This window comes from Callithrix jacchus, chromosome 10 (assembly GCF_049354715.1).
Source record: "Callithrix jacchus isolate 240 chromosome 10, calJac240_pri, whole genome shotgun sequence".
Taxonomy (NCBI): Eukaryota; Metazoa; Chordata; class Mammalia; order Primates; family Cebidae; genus Callithrix; species Callithrix jacchus.
In genome coordinates, this window is record NC_133511.1 from 5,678,059 (window position 1) to 5,702,897 (window position 24,839).

At 37.9% G+C, this 24,839-nt stretch overlaps 1 protein-coding gene and 1 pseudogene across 16 annotated transcripts in view; both read left to right on the forward strand.

The window, feature by feature from the left end:
• Positions 1 to 24,839, forward strand: part of GRIA4 (glutamate ionotropic receptor AMPA type subunit 4) — a 395,452-nt gene that overhangs the window by 223,040 nt on the left and 147,573 nt on the right. The gene's annotated exons all lie outside the window — the stretch shown is intronic.
• On the forward strand, positions 7,489 to 7,646 carry LOC118145872 (U4 spliceosomal RNA; annotated as a pseudogene).

Here is a 24,839-nt window from a genome sequence, read left to right on the forward strand (position 1 = left end):
AAGGGAAGCCCATCAGACTCACAGCAGATCTCTTGGCAGAAACTCTACAAGCCAGAAGAGAGTGGGGGCCAATATTCAACATTCTTTTTTTTTTTGGGGGGGGGGAGGAAGGCAGGAAGGAAGGGAAGAAGGACGGTAGGGAGGAAGGAAGGGATGAAGGAAGGAAGGAAGGGAGGAAGCGGGGAGGGAGGGAGGGAGGAAAGGGAAGAAAGGAAATCAAGCAATGAAAGAGACATTGCCGACCTGGATCTAGAGGTTTACAAGTTGATTTCTTTTTTTTTTGAGAGAAGGAAAGAAAAAAACAAAAAATAAGTAAAGGAGAGGAAGAAAGAGGAAGAGAAAGAGGGAGAGTAAATGGAAATATTGCTTTATTTTGAAAAAAATTGGGTATTAATAATGGCCAATCAATGTTTCATTTAAACTAATGGGTAGGTGTGATGTGGTATTGACAAGAATGTATATTTTGTGTATTTGAAGTGGAGAGCTCTATAAATATTTATTAAGTTTACTTGTTCTGGATCTGAGTTCGAGTCCTTGATATCCTTATTAATTTTCTGTCTCATTGAATCTAAGTCTCCTATCTGGGTGTTAGGATCGTTAGCTCTTGTTGTTGCATTGATCCTTTTACCACTATATCTTTGTTGCTTTAAAATCTATTTTATCCGATAAAAGAATTGCAACTCCTGCTTTTTATTTATTTATTATTTATTTTTGCTCTCCATTTGGTTGGTAAATCTTTCTCCATCCCTTTGTTTTGAGTCTTTGTGTATCCTTGCATGTGAAACAGGTCTGGATGTAACATGCCGTTGGGTTTTGGCTGTGTCTTTTGATTGGGAATTTAGTCAATTTAAATTTAGGGTTACTGCCATTTGATGTTGACTGGCTGTTTTATCCATGTGTTGGTGTAAATTCTTCTTTATGTTGGTGCTCTTTACTTTTTGGTGTATTTTTAGAAAGGCTAATACTGGTTGTTTCTTTCTGTGTGTAATGCTTCTTTCAGAAGCTCTTGTAAAGCAGGCCTGGTGGTAATAAAATCTCTGAGTTCTTGCTTGTTCATAAAAGATTTTATTTTTCCTTCAGTTGTGAAGCTTAGTTTGGCTGGATATGAAATTCTGGGCTGAAGGTTCTGTTCTTTGAGGATGTTGAATATTCGCCCCCACTCTCTTCTGGCCTGTAGAGTTTCTGCCGACAGATCTGCTGTAAGTCTGATAGGCTTGCCTTTGTGGGTTATCCGACCTTTCTCTCTGGCTGCCCTTAGTATCCTCTCCTTCGTTTCAACCCTGGTGAATCTAACGATTATGTGCCTCGGGGTTGGTCTTCTTGAGGAATATCTTTGTGGTGTTCTCTGTATTACCTGGGGTTGAATGTTGACCTGCTTTGCTAGTTTAGGAAAATTTTCCTGAATAATATCCTGAAGGGTATTTTCCAGCTTGGATTCATTCTCTCCGTTGCATTCAGGTACACCTATCAAACGTAAATTTGGTCTTTTCACATAGTCCCACATTTCTTGGAGACTTTGCTCATTCCTTTTTATCCTTTTTTCTCTAATCTTTTCTTCACGTTTTATTTCATTAAGTTGGACTTTGACCTCTGATATCCCTTCTTCTGCTTGAACAATTCGAGTGTTTAAACCTGTGCATACTTCTCAGAGTTCCTGTATTGTATTCTTCAGTTCTATTAATTCACTCATACTCCTCTCTAAGTTGTCTATTCTCAATAGGATTTCATCAAGCCTTTTGTCAAAGTTCCTAGTTTCTTTACGTTGGGCTACAACATGTTCTTTTAACTCACCGAAGTTTGTTATTATCCATTCCTTGAAGAGTGATTCTGTCATCAGGAGGCGCTCGTTCTCCATCAAGCCTCGTTCCATTGTTGATGTGGAACTGTGATCATCTTTAGAGGGAGAGGCATTCTGACTTTGAGTATTCTTAGCTTTTTTACGCTGGTTTCTTCCCGTCATTGTAAATTTATCCTCCTCTCGTCTTTGAAATTACCAACTTTCAGATTAGGTCTCTTGAGTGGACGTCCAGGTTGTTAGTTCCCAGGGCCAGAGCAGCGGCGTTAAAACTGATGGTGCTTTTCTGCCCAGGATTCTCCTGTCGGGCTTCCTTCTTGTGTCTGTAGTAGGCGACTCTGCCTTCCCGGGGCTCCAAACCTCGGTCAGAAGGGGAAGTGGTCCCGTTTACTCTGCTCCGAGAGCTGCCGCGCCGAGGTGCCAGCGGAACCGCTGCGCCGACCACGAGAGTCGCGCTGGTGACCCGTGTGTTTCCACCACTGGGGGATCTTCTGCTCCGTGAGCGACCAGACTTTGTCTGAAAGTGTGGCATCCTCTAGTTCTCTGCGCCTTCCCTGAGAGCTGCAATCCCGGGATGTTAGCGATCGGCCATCTTGGATCGTTCCTCTCAACATTCTTAAAGAAAAGAACTTTCAACCCAGAATTTCATATCCAGCCAAACTGAGCTTCATAACCGAAGGAAAAATAAAATCCTTTGTGAACAAGCAAGTACTCAGAGATTTTGTCACCACCAGGCCTGCTTTACAAGAGCTCGTGAAAGCGGCACTACACATAGAAAGGAACAACCAGTACCAGCCATTCCAAAATCACACTAAATACTAAAGACATCAACATAATGAAGAATCTACAACAACTAACGGGCAAAACAGCCAGCTAGCATCAAAATGGCAGTATAAAATTCACACATAACAATATTAACCCTAAATGTAAATGGACTAAATGCACCAATCAAAAGACACAGACTGGCAAATGGGATAAAAATCTAAAAGCCATCAGTGTGCTGTATTTAGGAAACCCATCTCACATGCAAGGATACACAAAGGCTCAAAATAAAGGGGTGGAGGAAGTTTTACCAAGCAAATGGAGAGCAAAAAAAAGCAGGAGTTGCAATTCTCATCTCTGATAAAATAGACTTTAAGGCAACAAAGATCAAAAAAGACAAGGAAGGTCATTACATAATGGTAAAAGGATCAATACAACAAGAAGAGCTAATGATCCTAAACATATATGGACCCGATACAGGAGGACCCAGATACATAAGGCAAGTTCTTAACAACTTACAAAGAGACTTAGACTCCCACACAATAATAGTGGGAGACTTTAACACTCCACTGTCAATACTAGACAGATCAACCAGACAGAAAATCAACAAGGATATCCAGGGCTTGAACTCAGACCTTGAACAAGCAAACCTGATAGACATTTACAGAACTCTCCACCCCAAATCCACAGAATACACATTCTTCTCAGCACCACATCACACCTACTCTAAAATTGACCACATAATTGGAAGTAAAGCACGCCTCAGCAAATGCAAAACAATTGAAATCATAACAAACAGTCTCTCAGACCATAGTGCAATCAATTTAGAACTCAGAATTCAGAAAACAACCCAGAACCACACAGCTTCATGGAAACTGAACAACTGGCTCTTAACTGTTGACTGGATAAACAATGAAATGAAGGCAGAAATAAAGAAGTTCTTTGAAACCAATGAGAACGAAGATACAACATGTCAGAATCTCTGGGACACATTTAAAGCTGTCTCTAGAGGAAAATATTTAGCAATAAGTGCCCCTATGAGGAGAATGGAGAGATCCAAAATTGAAAGACCTAGAGGAACAAGATCAAAAAAACTCAAAACCCAGCAGAAGACAAGAAACAACTAAGATCAGAGCTGAACTGAAGGAGATAGAGACACGAAAAACCCTTCAAAATATCAATAAATCCAAGAGCTGATTTTTTGAAAAGATCAACAAAATAGACAGACCACTAGCCAGATTGATTAAAAAGAAAAGAGAGAACAACCAAATAGATGCAATAAAAAACAATAAAGGGGACATCACCACAGATTCCACAGAAATTCAAAGCATTATCAGAGAATATTACAAACAACTCTATGCACATAAACTAGTAAACCTGGAAGAAATGGATAAATTCCTGGACACCTGTGTCCTCCCAAGCCTAAACCAGGAGGAAGCTGAAACTATGAATAGACCAATAACAAGGTTAGAAGTCGAGGCAGCAATTAAGAGCCTACCACACACAAAAAGCCCAGGTCCAGATGGGTTCACAGCCGAATTCTACCAGACACACAAAGAGGAGCTGGTACTATTCCTTCTGAAACTATTCCAAATAATCCAAAAAGAGGGAATCCTTCCCAAATCATTTTATGAGACCAACATCATCCTGATACCAAAATCCGGCAGAGACCCAATGAGAAAAGAAAACTTCAGGCCAATATCCATGATGAACATAGATGCAAAAATCTTCAATAAAATATTGGCAAGCGGATTGCAACAGCAAATCAAAAAACTTATCCATCATCATCAAGTAGGATTCATCCAGGGGATGCAAGGCTGGTTCAACATACACAAGTCTATAAACGTAATTCACCACATAAACAGAACCAAAAACAAAAACCACATGATTATCTCAATTGACGCAGAGAAAGCATTCGACAAAATTCAACAGCCCTTTATGCTAAAAACCCTCAATAAACTCGGTATTGATGGAACGTATCTCAAAGTAATAAAAGCTATTTATGACAAAGCAACAGCCAATATCATACTGAATGGGCAAAAACTGGAAGCATTCCCTTTGAAATCCGGCACTAGACAAGGATGCCCTCTTTCACCACTCCTATTCAATATAGTTCTGGAAGTTCTACCCAGAGCAATCAGGCAAGAAAAAGAAATAAAGGGTATTCAAATAGGAAAGGTGGAAGCCAAATTGTCTCTATTTGCAGACGACATGATAGTATACCTAGAAGACCCCATCGCCTCAGCCCAAAAACTCCTGAAACTGATAAGCAACTTCAGCAAAGTCTCAGGATATAAAATCAATGTGCAAAAATCACAAGCGTTCCTCTACACCAATAACAAACTTAAAGAAAGCCAAATCAAGAACGAACTGGCATTCACAATTGCTACAAAAGGAATAAAATACCTTGGAATGTAACTCACAAGGAACATAAGGGACCTCTTCAAGGAAAACTACAAACCACTGCTCAACGAAATTAGAGAGGACACAAACAGATGGAGAAACATTCCATGTTCATGGTTAGGAAGAATCAATTATCATGAAAATGGCTATACTGCCCAAAGTCATTTACAGAATCAACGCTATCCCCATCAAGCTACCATTGACTTTCTTCACAGAACTGGAAAAAACCACCATGAACTTTATATGGAACCAAAAGAGAGCCCACATAGCCAAGTCAATTCTAAGCAAAAAGAACACAGTGGGGGGTATCACACTACCGGATTTCAAACTATACTACAAGGCTACAGTAATCAAAACAGCATGGTACTGGTACCAAAACAGAGATATAGACCAATGGAACAGAACAGAGGCATCGGAGGCAACACAACGTATCTACAACCATACAATCTTTGATAAACCTGACAAAAACAAGCAATGGGGAAAGGATTTCCTGTTTAACAAATGGTGTTGGGAAAACTGGCTAGCCATGTGCAGAAAGCAGAACATGGACCCCTTCCTGACACCTTACACTAAGATTAACTCCAGATGGATTAAAGACTTAAACATAAAACCTGGCACCATAAAAACCCTAGAAGAAAATCTAGGCAAAACCATCCAGGACATAGGAGTAGGCAAGGACTTTATGAACAAAACACCAAAAGCATTGGCAACAAAAGCCAAAATAGACAAATGGGACCTAATCAAACTGCACAGCTTCTGCATGGCAAAAGAAACAGTCACTAGAGTGAATCGGCAACCAACAGAATGGGAAAAAAGTCTTGCAGTTTACCCATCTGACAAAGGGCTGATATCCAGAATTTACAAAGAACTCAAACAGATTTACAGGAAAACAAACAAGCCCATTCAAAAGTGGGCAAAGGATATGAGCCGACACTTTACGAAAGAAGACATATATGAGGCCAACAATCAGATGAAAAAATGCTCATCGTCACTGGTAATCAGAGAGATGCAAATCAAAACCACATTGAGATACCATCTCACGCCAGTTAGAATGGCGATCATTAAAAAATCTGGAGACAACAGATGCTGGAGAGGATGTGGAGAAAAAGGAACACTTTTACACTGTTGGTGGGAGTGTAAATTAGTCCAACCAATGTGGAAGACAGTGTGGCGATTCCTCAAGGCCTTAGAAATAGAAATTCCATTTGAGCCAGCAATCCCATTACTGGGTATATATCCAAAGGACTATAAATCGTTCTACTATAAGGACACATGCATACAAATGTTCATTGCAGCACTGTTTACAATAGCAAAGACCTGGAATCAACCCAAATGCCCATTAATGATAGACTGGATTTGGAAAATGTGGCACATATACACCATGGAATATTATGCAGCAATTGGAAATGATGAATTTGTGTCATTTGTAGGGACATGGATGAATCTGGAGAACATCATTCTCAGCAAACTGACACAAGAACAGAAAATGAAATACCGCATATTCTCACTCATAGGCGGGTGATGAAAAATGAGAACACATGGACACAGGGAGGGGAGTACTAAACACTGGGGTCTATTGGGGGGAAAAGGGGAGGGCCAGCAGGAGGGGGAGCTGGGGAGGGATAGCCTGGGGAGAAATGCCAAATGTGGGTGAAGGGGAGAAAGGAAGCAAAACACTGCCATGTGTGTACCTATGCAACTGTCTTACAAGTTCTGCACATGTACCCCAAAACATAAAATGCAATAATAAATTTAAAAAATAATAATAATAAGATTAAGTTAGAATGAAGCCATTAATGTGGGTTCTAATACAATTTGACTGATGTCCTTATACAAAGGAAATTTGGACACACAGAGACACAAGTGGTTTGTGTGCACAAAGGAAAGACTATGTGAGGATGGAGAGAGAAGGTGGCCATCTGCTAGCCAAGGAGAGGAGAGGCCCCAGAAAACACCAAACCTGCTGACAGCCTAATCTCGGATTTCTAATCTCCAGAACTGTGAAAAATAAATCTCTGCTGTTTAAGTCATCCAGGCTGTGGTGTTTTGTTATGGCAACCTTAGCCGACCAATACAGTAGGCATATAGTTTTAAAAGTCGCACAGTTTAATTAGCCTTAAGAACATCTCACAGCCTCCTGTTCCACCCCCTGCTCGTCCCAATTCTCACTCTCAAAGGCAATCACTTTCAGCTGTTTTAGTTGTTTCTTATGGTGCATATAATTCCTTATATTCAAATAGCATAATTTACTATTTCTTAATTTTTTAGTAGACAATATCTGACTTCCTAATATGGAAGATGAAGATTTAACTTCTCAACAGCTTATTCCACTATCACAAAACACACCCACATATACATGTTGCTTCCCCAATATTCACAATAGAGTTCCATCACGATATTTGGTGTTCCCATTTCTATGCCTATTTAAATATTATTTATAGTTGAGCCATGTAGAGCAACATGATTATATTTGTACAATATATTGTTCTCCCTGGAACTAATAATTTTCTCACAGAATGTGCATAAATAGCTTTGCGCAGTGGCAGTATCATAGCCAGTGAGGTTTATCTGAGGCACGATTATTGCTAATTGAAAACAGAATGTACATAAATAGCAAGTCAGTTACTCCTCCAGGAAGGTTTCCTAAGAAATCAAGAATGGCCTTATTTTGGAAATATCTCCACAGCCATCTGTGGGGTACATAATCTACAGCTGGAGATACTTCAGGCTTTTTATTTTGTGCCCAGTATACAATGGTAGATGTGTTGCTATGGCCAGTATAATGATGCCTCCAGGGACCGATGGTAACCATCCAGGAGGTAAGGCCTGATCAGACTTTGATTCCAGTCAGTCTCATCACAATGATCTTTTCTCCATTGTTAGTCACTGAGGCCAGTGAGCGACTCAGAGACTTCAATCAACAGCCACAATTTGTTAACCCGATTTATGGTCTCGAAGATGGATAGCATTACTCTTACAGTCTCCAGTTTTCCAAATCTCAAACCAGAAAGCAAGACCAATGGAAACCACCCAAGAATCAGTAAAACTATAACAAGATTCATCAAGGGGAGTATTGGCCAAGACTGAGAACAGCCTTGAGTTCTGCCCACTGAGCCAAGTGGCCACATTCATTTTTGATTTTGCCTGACTGGCACTGCATATGTACAGCTGCAGCAGTCCAGAGGACATCAGTGGGTTTCAGCCCAGCTGAACAGTTATTGAACCAGGCCTAGGCTTTTAAGGGAACTGCTGTCAACTGGGCATCCTGCTGAGCCAGGGATTTGGTTCAAGCAATGGAGTGCCTCCTTTTTACTAAAGCTGAGATGCTGCTGGGTCCAGACAGGCTATGTTCTTGAAAAAACATTTCTATCTAACAATTGAGGATTGCTGGGCTTTTTCATCTTTTAACACAATTGAGCCCAGGTTGACTTAACCCAAAATGGAGATATTAGGCTGACCACAAGGCTTCTATACATCAGACATTCAGTTTCAACCAGAATTCAGTAATTTACAAAAGCATGTACCTGGTATCTGTATCTAGAAGACAAAGAGTTCCAGACCCCTTAGGGGTGCCTCTGGGTGAAGGCTGCCTCCTTTTGCCAGAGGATCCAATTGGCAAAATCATTAGTCACGGTCATTTAGTTCATGGGGTCGTTAGGATTGTGGGACACTAAAGGTACTAACACCTGCCTATTTGTGGCTCTTCTCAATTGGGAGATCTCTTCCGGTATTTATGAACATTCCTCGTACAGGTATATAATACCAATTATACATTCTGCAGTGGAAGCCGCAAAAATAGTACCTTAAATTTGCCCAAAGAAACTGACTCACAGCCCACTTTAGCTTCCCTTTCCATGGTGAATTCCATCCAAAACCCCATCAGTTGAATTTGAATGCCCCTCTCCTAAGCAGGAACAGATGGTCTGGTGGGCCCTGTATCCAACCAAGCCTTAAACATTTGACTCCCTTGCCTCCCAGCATACTCAGACAGGTGTGTATATCCTTCAGTTCCCCTCGAGGAGCTGGCCTCAGCTCTGCCCCTACACATCTTTCTCCTTATAGCAGCTGAAATTGGGGTAGCATAGGAGAGAGGGGATGTAGCGTGAAGAGAGAGGGGTAGCAGGAAAAGGCTTCTATGCCATGAAAACAAGGCATTGTTCTCAGTTTTCATTTCAAGTTATGCAGCCATTAGACTCATAGACTTCTTTGGACCAATTTCCCATTCTCCGCGGGACACCTGCATCTGCATTACAAACCAAATCCAGGGCAGTAAGAGCCTGACAACTAGTCAGTGTCTCATCTATGGTTTCCAGTTGGAACTTGTCTATCTCAGGGACATCTATCCAAGAGGACCAAAGCTTCCATACAGCAGCCAGTATTCACTGTGAAATGATTCTTAGATATTTTATTGTCTTCTATGAATGGATCCAGGTTTGTCATGATAGACTGCAGAGGAAGCTAAACCTTTAGATGGCCTTGCTTTTGACATTCACATTTAACAAGAATTGCATCCTTCTCTCATCTTCCAAGCAAATCGGACTAAGTTCTTACAATTCATTTGGTTTCAGAAGTCACATATTTCTCTCTTTCCCACTCAGCAAGGGTGTGCAAATTTGGAACTGTTTTCTGATAGAGAAAAACCTCTGCCTACACAGAATGAATCTTCCTAATACTTTTTACAATTGGGTAGACCTGAGATTGAACAGCAAATTGTCAAGGAAGCCTCCTGTGCGAAATAGAGTTAACAACAAAGTGGGTATTATATTAGCAGTTGTCTTTGATCCTATTTCCTATTATTTGGTCAGCAACCACCACTCCAACTCCTTCTCATTAATAGGCAATAAATTGAAGAAACCTGTATAGCCTGGTTGACATACAGTTCAGTCAACATTCTTTGTTATGGATACCTGTGGATTTCTTTTTCCAAATTCTATTCGTCATTCTTCCTCATCCAGAGAGCCCTACCTCTCAGCATTCCCGCTGCATTTCCAAATTGTCAAGAACTGTGATGAATCTGAAACTTTATATTACCTACAAGCAGACAAGTTACCCTGGCTCCCACTTTAAATGATAAAGCGAAAATGGTTTCCAGGCTTGGGTAGTTTCATAGTTTCTACTTGAAACCTGAGCAGTTTCCAAAAGTATTCATTCAGACTAAGAATTAAGAAAATATTGTCATAGTAAAATAATATTTGTTATATGTGATATAATATCAATATCGGTGACATTATTTTAGAGTAGATTGTTAAATTATGTTGCTGATTCATTACTATTAAGCAGCAGAATAGAAAATATTTAGAAGAAAAAAAGACAATAAATTGGAGGAATAACCTGAAGTTGAATTTCTGTTTCGAAAAAGTTTCTCATATTAAAGAAACTTATCTTAAAATAAATCTTCTTCATTTTAGAGGTTTACTAAAATGTTCTATAATTTTATTTTACAGTCAGAGGATGAAAGAAAAGAGAATGGTGTGGATATTCTGGTACCACTGTCTTTCACAAAAGGAAAAGATAATGAGAGCTAAAAAAAAAAGTCAAAATTTTCTTCCATTCATCAGTGCTGCAGAGCTAGAGAAGAAATAGAGCTTTGCAATATAACTGCTAATTATTTTATGATTTTCATCACCAAAAGAACAGAAGAGAAATTAATGGGGTTACCAAATAGGGAAAATATGCATTTATTAAATCTCCTTCCATTTTATTATACTGTATAAATATTTTTAAATCAGCAACTTCTAGTTAAGTCAATAGATTATCAGCTAAATGTGCTTTTTATGTATGCAAGGATACAATAATTAATCAGATTCTGCCAAAAACTTGACATTTTTCTGGTATAAAGTAGGATTTTAGTGCACAATATTTAAAAACAATATGGCAAGCACTTTTTATATGAAGTGCTTTGTTAAGATACTATCAGTGGAACAGGGCAGCTTTTTTAGTAGAATTTTTATTGCTGTACTATTTTTAGTCATTAAAGTCCACAAGATCTTATTCCAATCTGACAATTGACACCACAAATGTGAATTAAATCAGTTTAGTCATTTTTAAATGCAGCTGAAGGGGAACAGCTCTGGATATTTCAGACATATTACTATTTCTCCTTCACAAAATTTAATTTGTTTCTTAACTGAACTAGTGCCTCTGGGCATTTGTAGAGGGAAAATAAAACCTCCAAGACTGTTTTGTTCTATATAAAAGCCACTGTGCTCAGAATGAACCCAGAAAGACATTTAAAGGTGAACAAATGACATAGCCAAGGATACATTTCTTATGATGCAGTAGAAACTGTAGTTGTCACATTAACCACCACTACCCCTGTATGTAATATGTACCTAGATAATTCCATATGTTGGAAATGCGACCTTGGCAGCACTGGCGGTTCCTACCCAAGACAGCTAATGCAGGGTATTATCTGAGGCTGCCAACATGGATGAAAATTACACTTTGGAAAGTTTGCACTTAGTCACAATGCAAAATGAGGACAGATTTAAACATGACATTTTGCCAGTCAGGAGACTTTCTAGAAGATGAAAGACTGGTGAAACGAATCCCAGTGTTTTCATAAAAAAAAGAGTATGAGGGTTTCAGGCTTTCACTCTTTGTGAGGCCTGTGATCTGATTTTCCATACGTGGTTTAACAAAATTTTCAGGAGGCAGTAATACAATTACTGGGAAATGGGTTACCTGAAATCATCACAGCCTTATATATTTGGGGTCTACTTCTTGTTCCATGGGATGTCACCAGATACAATTTTTGATATAAAATTCCCATGTTCAGCTACTTAAAGCACTCCAAATGTTCAGAGACAATTTTCAGCCTTACCAGAAAGAATGGCTTACTGATATTAAAAATTAAAAACTTGAGAATGGAAAGGAGAGATAGAGTTCCAAGTGTTCCCAGGCAGACTTGCAACAGGCAAAGGGGTTGGTTACAGAATCATCTAACATTAAAAGCTGCTATTTATTGAGTGCTATATCCAGTGATGTATACACACACACACACACACACACACACACACACACATACACACAGACTGATAATCTCTAATGCTCAGCAGATCCTATTATAACCCTTTTATAGATGAGAAAAATGAGGCTCATTAAGACTTAGTAATTTGCAGAAGGCCGTCTAATCAGTAAGGCAGAGAGAGACTTGAACTGAGGATATGTCTAAAATGAGGAACTGAAACATCAAGTCTCTTCTGAGCCGACACCCCAACTTCCTGGCAATGCAAGAGCAATGACTAGCTCTTTAGCAGGAGTTACACAGAGTCAAGAAAAAAAGTGCCTCCTAGTGTTTCATCTTCTTACTCGGCCAATCTGCCACAAATTGAGGAGACTTCAGCGAATGGCTGTGGAATGATTTTAATTACCACCCTTATCTCAGTGACAAAAGTAACAAGGACTGCTAGCTTCCAGGAACAGCCATTGCAATTGTGTTTGTGGAAAATGAAGGGACTTTGCCAGGCAGTTTAAATTGAAACATGATCACCTACCCACAGAGAATTAGTCCTAGTGCCAGAGGAACCACTTAGAGTGGCCCAGCTAGAAGAAGACATATTCTCCCACACTGTGTCGACATATAACAACAAAGGTGCTGACACCTGTCTGGGGAGAGGTTTGAAGGAAAGGGAGAAATGTATGTGATACACTGGGACCGGTTCCACTTTCTCTAGATGATAGAAATTGAAGAGAGAGAAGCAGAAAGCTACTTTGTTCATATATAGGTTTAAAATTATAGCCTCAAGGAGAGACAGGCATAGGGAGGGCTGAGTTGGGGAGGCATGCAAATGAATGTGAATTGGAGAATGAGAAAATGTGCAGAAGAGAGCTGGAAAAGTATAAAAATAGAAGCCTGCAGAAAATTATTTTCATTACTATAAAATAAAACTAGCAGACTGGTAGACCTGGCTAAAATCAAAAGCAGTTCATAAATCTGATACCGAAAGTGTTGAAAGGACGTTTCAAAGTACTACTTTGATTCTCTATTGTCTGCTACATAAAACTAAACTACTTAGCTTAACATCCAAGATCTTCCAGTGCTCTTGACAATTACACCGTTCTGCATGCTGAGAATTTCACCAGTAAGTTTTCTAAATGGGCAGTGAGGTGACAGACTTGTGTTTTAGAAATATCACTGATAGCATATGGATTATTGTTCTAATAAAATAGGAACCATAGACAGGGTGACTGTGGGAAACTAGTGTAGTGACTTAGTCTCAAAGATGATGAGGATACAAACTAAAATAGTGAAAGTGGACTTGGAAATTGTGCAGGACTTGGATTTCAAAATACCAACCAAAATTTATTCAAGTTTATTCAAATGTAGAATATTTTGTCTCAAGGCTATTTATGTAGAATCTGGAGGATCTATTTAAGATGAAGACGTGCGAGGAGAAAGACAAACTTTTCTCTGCTGACTGACTCAGAGCCCCCATAGAGTTGATGATAGCACTAGCCATGTAGATGATAAGCTAGATCTCAGTAGGTTTTCTGGTCTTATGCACAGGTGAGCAGATAGTAGGACGTCTACTTATGAAATTTCAAAGTGGAAGAAAATGTTTGAAGCTTCTCAGTCATGGATTCTATTCCTTGCTTGAAGTTTTATTTACTCAATTGGACATAGGAATAACACAAAAGGATAGGCAGAAGCCTGGCTTAGGAGAGGTATTCTCCACCCAAAGGGCTCTGTTTGACTCATCTCTGCGGCCTTATCCTCCTCATTTCTATTATTTCTCCCACCACCTTAACAGGCAGTTTTACTGAATATTGCAGAGAATTATTTTGAAAACCATTTCAACCAAAAGTGTACATGTCACTTTTAGCTAGTGATCTTCTCTGTCTTTATCTTAAGACTCCTAAAAGAGGTGAATTATATAAATTCTCTCTCTCCCTTTCTCTCTCTCTCTCTCTCTCTTATATTTATCTATCATCCACACCAAATGTAACAACTTTAAAAAGCCTTTATTATTTCTAATGACTTGTGATGACTTGACTCAGCTGAGCAGTTCTGCTCCTGTGATGATGGCTAGTTCTATAGTCATTTGGGTACTTTACTGGGCTGGAATGTCTAAGGTATTTCTTTCAGAGGACTGGCAAGTTGGTGTCAGCTCTCAGCTGGTATCTCCACGGGGTCTATTAACCAGTATTCCTTTTTTTCTCCTCCTTGTGGTTTTCTTAAAGCAGACATCCAGGTTCCAAGACAGAGTGTTTCAAAGGATAAGTACCAGTGTGCAAGCACTTAGCAAATCTTCAATTGCATCTCTCTTGGCTACACCTCATTGGCCAAAACTAGTCACAAGCCCAATGCAGATGAAGGGGAAAGGAAATAAGCTCCACCTCATAACATCAGGATTAGCATGAGCATATGGGAAAAGGGGACTCTTGGGGGCTATCTTTGGAGACGCCTTACTAAATACACACACAACAGTCATTTGTATGCAGCGTTAAAATGTGCATTTAAAATGAATACAAAAATCCTTCCTGTGTTACAATATTCATACATAACAATCCATGTTCAGAATATTGTCCCTGTATTCATCAAGTAAAGGGAGAAACATTATAAAGTGTCAGGAGTGTTAAAGAGAATGCCTCTGATAAACTGTGAATTGTCCACAGACTCTTCTGTATTGTAGAAAATCAAGGAATGAGCAACTATGGAGATAGGGGAGCAAGTGGTGGAGTTTGGGGGAGGGTTGCAATCCTCAGCTCTGCAAGTTATGCTCTTTATAGCATTGGCTCCATTCTGAGATGCCACCCATGTGAATGACACCCCTCAGAGTTGTGCAGTGCAAAACCATCCACTGAATCCTGGGTCTGTTTTTTCTAAATTGGAACACTAAGTAAACAGTGATGTAAAACCCAGGAGAAGGAAGCGTAGCAGGGAAGACAGTGAATTCCACTTTGGACATGCCGGTTTGGAGGGGCCTGTGCAACTTCCAGACTTAGATATGTAAAGGGTAGTAGGAAATGTTGACTTGGAGCCTGGTAAGACCAGGGAATTGATGAGATCGTCAAAGCATAGCAGGTTTGGGAAGAGCAAGAAAAGATAACCTTGCAATGTATGCAACAGAAAAGCAGGATCCAGTAAAGCATTCTGAGACAGAGCAGTCAGAAAGCCACAGCAGCTTGACATATATCTGCTGGAACGAGACAGCAGTAAAACCATTTTCTTAAAATGAATGCAAAGATGTCTGCTTAACACAGGGGCGATTAACTTTCTATCACTGTCTTTACACAAGCTCTCTGAGGGTCTCCCAGAGACAAGGTGTTAATGGATAGAAAAGCTGCTTTTTCCTTCTCACTTTCTCCCTGCTGTGGAGCATCTAGGATGACTTAAATAATGATAAGTTTGCCTTGTGTAGTGCTTTACAGTTTACAGAGCATGTTCACTTACTTTATCTAATTTATTCTCTACTGCAACTCTCTGAAGTGCACAGGGCAGGTATTAGTATCTTCATTTTACAGATGAGCAAACTGAAGCTGAGAGAAGTGATTATTCCAGAATGGAAATGTCCTTTGACTCCCAATTCAGTTCTGTTTCCACGGAGCTGCTCAATTATATTAAAGATCAAGTCCTTGTTTTTCATTTGGTCATGGAGATACCTGGGTTATCTAAATCAGGAGTTTTCTGTCTTACAGTTATCAGCCTTAGCAGAAAAGATGTGGCAGAAGCAGGGACTCAAGGGAGGCTGACATCGTCCTTCGGCAATTTTTGTAACTGTATTACACTCCTCTTTCTAGGACAGGGGGTTCAGAATAACTTTTTCCCCAAGCAATGAAGAAGGCTAATGGGTGATTTCTGCCATGAGTAATGCTATCGAAATTGAACATGCTTTTTTACTGAGAGAAACGTCTCTTTTTATCATTAAATCTCAAATTTATGTAATCATAAACGTATTTTTTTACTATTTGTCATTGCTGTTTCCTTCAAATTCTCATATATCTTTTGGCAAACCCCCTTTCAGCACTCCCTTACAGAACTTTATTCTGAGAGCTTTCACTTCTTCATACTGTATTTCCGTGCAGTCTTCCTTTCTTGTCACACATACAACAGATCTTTACTGGATGCTTACCAGCTATTAGAAACCATATGATATTCTTGGGTTACAATAGGATTATTATCCTAAAATAACCAGAGCTAATATTTGATGAACATTATTTCACCTCCCTCCCTCCCTCCCTCCCTCCCTCTCTCTCTCTCTCATACATGCGGTATATATAAACATATTCATATCTCAGTCCTTCCATCTCTTTGTAACATCTAAATTATTTAACATAATTGTTAACTTGATAAATCAATCTATACAAATATAATGGAAGATTTATAGACGATACAGCTATAGATACAGATAGATATAGATGGTAGGATGGAAATAATTTTGCAAAATTGAGTTAAAATGGTATTTTTACACATAAAATAATTATTCAACCTGAATGTATGAGAAAAAAAGAAAACTGGATCAAAAGGCTAAGCAATTAATGAACTTCAAATAAATTTCAACAAAATACATTTCCCACAAGAGTCTTCTTATAATTAAGGGAAAAAAAACTATAAATAATACTAAGAGGCCACAGTCATTACAGCTGCTTTTATTTTAGTCTTAACTACATGTTTCTATTTTTTAAAGCGTGGATTGGCTATGTGCTGTCAAAAATGTGAAATAGAGAGAACTTCCATTTTCTCCTACCTATCCAAAATCATATTCCGCTCCCAGTACCTTACTATTTTTGCATATTCAACATATATTTATATTGCTTTTCTCTAGTCATAGTTTCTGGCTGAGTCTCAATTGTTTATTTTAATGAAATCAGTGTGCATCAACATTCATATTACTATACCTTTACATTCCAGAATATTTTAATTCATTTACTGATTATTTGGATTATGTCAAGACAGCCAATGTAAAGGATAGTTATTATAAAATGTGTTAATTGGCATGACTTTAGAAATACATAATATTATGGTGTGCCAGTAGGAACATCTAAGAATAAGTTGTAATTAGATAAAACGAGAGAATGGACAGAGGAGCTGACACAGTTCCAGAAGTTGTCTTTATGTCTCCACACTAAAATATATAGAGATATGTAGAGAAAGATATCACTACTCTATATCTCAATCCTTTAATCTTTTTTTATGTCAAAATTAATCAAGATAATCAGTACTAATATGGTAAATCAACTTGTGCAACTATAACAGAAGCTCAATGAAAAAGTATTTCAGGGCACATAGGGCTTGGATCCCAAATTATCACATACCACTCATACATGAGTCCCCATGCATTACACAGCTAAATTCCATGCTAAAATGAGCACAGATATTCCATGAGTACAGCCTCACTAAACAGAGTGTCATATGGCAGCATGCTGCTACATTTTGACTCCACTAATTAAGTGTGTTTTTGGAGAACCATGCTAGCATTCTCTGTGGGAAGCATACTGGCATTTTAAAGATAAGAGGACAGAAAAGGTCTTAAGTGAATCAAAGAAGTTATGGAAAATGTGGCTTTCACCAGAAATATGCAATGAAACATAGAGTTATTTAAAGAAGTTTTCAGATGTAAGTATTACTGTCCTGCTACATAAAGACCTTTTTTTAACTGCTACCATGCTGTGTGGCATGAGCCGATAAGTTCAGTTCCCTGTGGGTTCAAGCAGACATCTAGGCCTAGAGCATGCCTGCAGCAAGTTGATGTACTAACAAAGAGAAAACCTATTTAGGCTGACTGTTTAAATGTCAGCCTGCTGCAAATAGTGCTCAATAAATTTTAACATCACCCTAGTAAATATAGTTCATTAGTATCGTGTATTTGATTCAAGAGTTTCAATCAATATATGTATAAGATTAGGGGATAAGACTTGTGATTTCTTATATTTTGTCATAAATACAAAGTAAGCCCTCCTTTTGAGAAATGTGAATATTAAGTTGAAATTCCCAAAGAACTGAAATGTATCATTCTTTATTCCATGTTTCTTATTACTTATTCAATAATTTATTTAAATATTTTATTTAATGTTATTATTAAATTTTATACTTAATTACTTAAAATTGAAGTAGAACAAAGAAAAAAGGTATTAAATTGCCAACTTGTAAGTAGAGAATTTTCTTCATCCGTTAAAATATTCTATTATCATTTGCACAAAATTTGACTTATACATGAGTGGTGCAACCATCGAATGGCATAGTCTTTACTAATATATTTATACAATATTATAAAGTTTACAAAGGTCCAAATCTGTGAAAAGACAGCTAGATAGGATATGATTTATATTTAAACTATACAATACCATGGTTTTCCTTGCTTATCCTATATTACAATAAATAACAAATTAAGCTGTGAATTCAACAGTGGGTATAGTAAATGGTGTTGAAATACAGCTGTATACACCTAAGATCTGCAAAGCCACGGATTTTTATTAAATGATTCTTTCACTAAAAGTGTGATTCATTAGTGATTTGGCTAGGAGGATTCACAGGTGATACATATTAAGCTACATTATTCTTTCTTGGCTTTTAATCAACATGTAAATATTGAATGATTTTGAAAAAGCAGAGACCACTGGTGATAGATAGGAGAGTGGTTACCATAGGGCAACCACTTTCTCATTAAAGTGCAGTACTGGGTGCTGACTTGCTTTATTTGATCAACTTATCTTGCTAGGGAGGCAAGAGGAGGGAACTAATATTGGGACCACCTTACTTAATTTCAGTGTGAAGGCTATCCATAGTGATGCTCTCATTTGGGGTGGCTTACTTGAAGGTTTAAGCCATTCCACTGAGAATAATCCTGAGGCAATACAGCAATATGAGGAGTATAGCCTAGCTGATAGGTGGGGCTCTAATCCTCACCATCATGCCATCTGCCATCTGTATATTTTTTCTGACCCTGCCTGGACAGGCTTTCTTCCTTCTCTGATGGACATATTCCTCCCCCTTAGGCCTCAACCTCAGCACACTTGTAGATCATACATACTATCTGTACCATCATATTAAGTGAATTCTCAAACTTCATTTTCCATAATAATCATATGGAGAGCTTGTAAGTCCCACATCCAAAGATTCTGATTCTATAAATCTGGTATAGAGCTCAGAGAAGTTCTTTCGAACAAGCACACCAAGTAATTCTGATGTAGATGATTCAAAAGTCACACTTGGAGAAATATTCTTAAATGATACTGTACAGGGATGAATTTAATATATGTGTGTGTATATTTCTTCTAATTCTGATAGCTTTGATTTTATATTTTCTGTGTATCATAACCCAAACAACATTTTTATGGTACTCTTGACCTAGCAGCATATTTTAGTCCATTCTCACACTGCTATAAAAAAAATACCTCAGACTGAGTAATTTATAAAGGAAAGATGTTTGATCGACTCACAGTTTTTCATGGCTAGGGAGGCCTCAGAAAACTTACAATTATGGCAGAATGGGAAGCAAGCATGTCTTACATGATGGCAGGCAAGAGAGAGGAGCATTTGTGAAGGAGGAACTATCAGATCTAATTAGAACTGACTCACTGTGACAGGAACAGCATAAGGTAAACCATCTCCATAATCTAATCACTTCCCATCAGGTCCCTTCCTCAACATGTGAGGATAGTGGGAATTACAGTTTGAGATGAGATTTGGGTGGGGGATTGTTCAAAAGTTAAAATTAATGCTTCCTCATTAGTGCGAACGTACCCACTACACCTTAGAACCACACTGAGTCGTCATGTGCTGGATCCAAGACCACAGCTGGAGTCATTGACATTGGAAAAAAAGGAAGCAAACCTGGTCCTTTCATTACTGTAGAAAGAATACGGAGCACAGTGTGGAATTCAAGTGTTCAGTGGTGCTGCAGATAATGGAGGCAGATCTTTCCAGATGTTCTTCATTTTCTCAGTGAAGTGGAACAATGAGGCCAACTGCTGACGGTGGGATTAGTACAGGAAGGGAGAGAGTAGATTTAGAAATCAGAATGCAAAGGAGAAACACTGTATGGAACTCAATGAGGATTCAATGAGGTTATTCCACACTACTATGAAGTAAGTTCTCTCAGTGTGAAGAATTTTTCAAATCAAGAATTCCTGAATTTTGCATGATTTTTAAAAATTCTATTATGGTATTTATTGTTTTTATCAATTAAGTAAAAAATATTGAAAATGTGAGTATCAACATATTACAGTTACCAAATAAGAGCTATTATTGTGTCTTGTAGTGCTGGGTGAGAAAACATGGCAGAATGAGGAATTCTATTTCTATTACACTTATCTTTCCAATACATTCCTAATGGGACTAAAGAGATAACACCCACTCTGCTCCTCTTATTTGAAGACACTTTATTTAGATTGGTTTCAAAATTATTGACCTATTTTCGTCAATTTTCAGATTTATACTAAGGTTTTAATCACTAAAATAAATTAAACTTTGATTTAAAAAAGCTGATAAAAATGCTCAATAAAAGAAGATAAAGGTAAGAAAAGAATTATTTAACACTAGCATTATTTTCTAATAAAGATAAAATCACCTAATCAAATAATTATGGTTCTCTTTTTGTGAGTTAAAATGTTTTGTTTTAAATTAAAACCTGGAAATTCCATTTCTGCACATTACACAGTAACATCAGCCTTTTTCTACAGGATGATGTGTCCTGAGTGTTTTAGTTCATTCTGTGTAGAGTAACGGAGTTTCTTCTGCTGTGGGGCTTGCAGATCCAGACCACTGCTTTATAGCTACACACACTGTACTTTCATGGCTCCCAGGTAAATGCTTTACTGCAGAGTTCTGGTTCTGGTCCTGCAGAAAAATCTAAGAAAATTGTATCAGATTATATGTTTTAAAACAATTTGACCAACATTCGAAAAGTTATTCCAGATAATATTGCTATTTTGAAATAGCTCTTATTTCCTTTGATTGGTAGGTTAAAATCCCTGAGGACTTTTATTTTTTAAGCAATAAATCTTTCTTTTCATAAATGGATCTGAAATTTTCTGCCATTATAAACTCTTGACACAAGGTTTTTCTCATAGATGCTATTTAAAATCTTCAGTTACCAATTTACTACCAACAAAATTGGTCAGATTGGCCAAACAGGTACAGAAGAACTGACAGCCGTCTGACTCTTAAAAGGAGTCTCTAATCTGCCTGAGGCAGGATTGCTTCCTCACAAGGCAAGTCAGAGAACCACTGGACTGAAAAAGACGCTGCCTCTTGTGGGGGCAGTATCAGTCACAGTGCAGTGACTAACGACACGCCTGAAACCGGACCACTCCATGAAACTGGCATGCAAGCTCCTGCTAACACAGCTCTCTTTGAGAACTTCTCTGAATCTAGCCAGCCACTCTATTTCTTCGACTTCTCAGTGTCTTCATTGCCCTCCTCCCATTTAGATGGACAGGGCCCTCATCCTACCCCATCCATGCATGCATGGGCCCCCTCCAGCCCTCCTCTACTGCCAAGACTGAGTTCCCTTCCTTTCTGACATTATGAAGACAGACATTATGTGGCAGTTTCTACTAGATGTAGCAAATGAGGCAGGATATTGTTGCTGAACTTCTGCAGTAGTGTACCTGGGGCTCTGAAATTACATGTACTACTCTCCACTTTGTATGGAAGACATTTAAGTACCTGTCAGCCTTCTCACCATTGAGTAGGAGACCTGCCTCCCTTGATGTAGTGTGAGCTTTTATAAGTGGGGATGAATTTTAATCCTCCTTTCATGCCTAAATTCGTGATATGCTTTCCATTATATTTACTGAAATAACGAGCACCAACGAAATACTATTCTCTCAATTCGCATTTCTATTATGATGACTTTCTTTTTTTTTACCTTTTAGATCATGTAATTGCTATCTCATTTTGTTTTGCTATAAAATGGGGGAAAAGTTACTCTTCCTTAAAAAACACACATTTCTGCATGATACTTTATCAAAATCTTATATAAGCACAATCAATAATTTCTGACAATTAATAAATTAAGGTTTAAAAATAAGAACCCCAAATTACATACTTAATTCTAGTTCTAGTTCATCAATAATGGCTGATACTTAATCCTTATACTCAGCTTCTCTAGTTAATTCCCTAATTAATTATAATTAGTATTATAAATAAATGTTTCCAAAGTATATTGTTAACCATAATAAACTTTTTCTATTATTCTATTAATTTTCTTATTTTATAAAATTTTATTTATAGGCAAGGGAAAAGTAAATTTAAGCTTACCTTACCTAAACTTTCTGCAAATGCTGAATTGTTTAAGTCTGCAATAACTAGAACACTCTAGATTGTTTATGTTACTATTACCAAAATGAAGTTACATTGTCTTATAACTTCATATAAATCAAAATTGTTTTAAAACAATTCGACTAATATTTGACATGTTGTAACAGATGACATTACCATATTTCAAATGTTTCTGATTACCTTTGAATACTAGATTACAATCTCTGAGGATTATTACTCCTTTTTTAGGCTATACACGTTTCTTCTTATAAAGTGAACCAAATTTTGGGGTCATTATAAATTATTGGACACTTGAACACAAGCATTTTCTCACTGATGCTATGATATCTTCAAAAACCAATTTTTACACACAAAAAAGCAGGTAATATTGTCACCAAAACACATTTATTTTTCTGTCCTGGATGCATCTACATGATTCTCTTTTAGAATTCTGAAACTGTCCCTCAAATTTGACAGCATAACTCATGGAAACTTCATAAGTATAATACAGTAGGGGAACACAAAGTGACTTATTTTAACAGAAATGTCCAAATATATCTGCAGTATGTGTGTGAGGCATTTTAGAAGGCACCCTGTTGTGCTGTATAATATTTGTGGCACAGTGCCATGCTCTCATAGACTTAAAAGGCTTGAGCAATGCAGTTTCTATACCATATTATAAGACTCTCGAAAATTGCTTCAGAGGCTCTGAGACAATTTCAGAATTCCCTCTTTAACTTTTATTAAACCTAAAATAGTATAAACATCTCACTGACTCAAAATATGGTGAAAAATTGTGCATTTGTTAGAAAGCTACAGTCTCCTAAAGAAAGTGGAATCTGAACTGCTTCTCCATTTGTGTGTTTATATGGTTTCAGAAATTGTCTCTTTTCATCTATTATTAACCAAAAGGTTTTGACCTTTCTTTACTTTTGTAATTTTTTTCATAACCAACTGCCCTAAATCCTCAAAAAATATGCTCTTGCCCTCCATGACTTAGGAAAGCTCTAAAAACAAGCAAACAAATTAGCCTGTATAGAAATGGCTCCTTATTTATTAAAAAGCCTTACAAATTTGAATTTTATTTCAGTCTTCCTTAAGCATTTGGTTTGCTCCATAGCAAAATTCACATGATTAGCACTCCTCTGTGTATCTTAATGGCTTCCCTTCTGCCCTCGTTTCTCGCTATGATTTATCACTGAAAAAGTCACATAAGTCAACATTTAGACACCTGAGCTGAAGAGAAGGTGCAGAGTGGGTTCTTCCAAAAAAAAAAATCTTAAATCTTTAAAACATTATTTTCACTTTTGTTTCTACATCTAACATCTTATCATCAGCACTTTTTCTTAAACCTTTAGTTTTGACATTTGATGACAAGCAATGTTCTTTGTGTGACCTTGTGAGCAGAAGGGGCCAGTTCTGCCTGTGGATGACTGGCACTCATTCACAGCAGGACTGTGGGCCTGGAGTCCAATACCCAGCTTTCTTACTGACCCACCCCCCAGAGTTGGCACAGGAGAAAATCAGGATAGGGCAGAGACTTTTCTGGGAAGTTATTTTTTTTTAATTTGAAAAACGGTTTTTATTCTAAAATTATGTCTTTCCTACTTTTCTAGAATTGAAGTGTTTCCTTTTATAAATTATGCAGATTTAGATGGTGGTTATAGGTTTCATACATTTTTTTTTTTTTTTTTTTTTGTCATCCTGACTTGTTAAAATAAAGACTTGGCACATCCAAGTGGGTGCCTCCATTTTTGTTGTTGCTGTTGATTCAAAGACCATGGAGCCCTTGAGTCCAAAGTCACAATGAGATCTCATTCCAGTTCGGATATTCAGTCTTCAGATTTAAATAGGCTATCTTATTATTCCCCTGAGAAGCTAGAGATATTATAAAAGAGATTTCCACTTCTGGGAACTGTAAATGTCACAGCAAATAGGGACACAAACAACTGTCTTTCACTCATCAAATTAATATTTACTGAGTACCTACTATGTACTAAGCATTGGGGGTATAAGTGGGATGTTTTTTAATTTTTTAAATTTACTTTTTCACATGGACCTCTCAGGGAAGAACTCATTGAGAAGTTGCCATTTGAGAGCTACACGAAAGAGGTGAGGGGAGAATACAGTTTTATAGGGAAAAGCATTTGAGATAGAGGGAACAGTATGTGCAACATCATAAGGAGAGCGTATACCTTCTCTGACAGAGGAATGGCAATGAAACCAATTTGACCAGAACAGAGTGAGCAAGGAGCCAAGGAGAGGGACAGGGGGTCCAAGAAGTAGAGGAAGAATGACATTGTAAGGACTCTTTTACCCTGAAGGAAATGGAAAGCTATTGAAGGAATTTAAGTAGAGGTGTACCAGGATATGACTTTAAATTGAACAGGATTAGTGTGACTGCTGTGATAAGGACAGGCTGAGAAGGATCTAGAGCCAAAACAAGAAAGGATCTTAAGAAACTATTGCAGTAACTGAGGTGAGAAATGATGGGACTTGTACCAGGACAGTAGCAGCAAAACTATTTAGAAGCTTCCATGTATAATTTGAAGGTAGAACCAAAGGGGTTTACTGACAAGATTAGATGGTACTTTCCTTGCACACACTGATTCTGACCACTTTTCACATTGCTGGACCACCTGATACTTTGTCAGTTTGCTTAAGCAGATCATG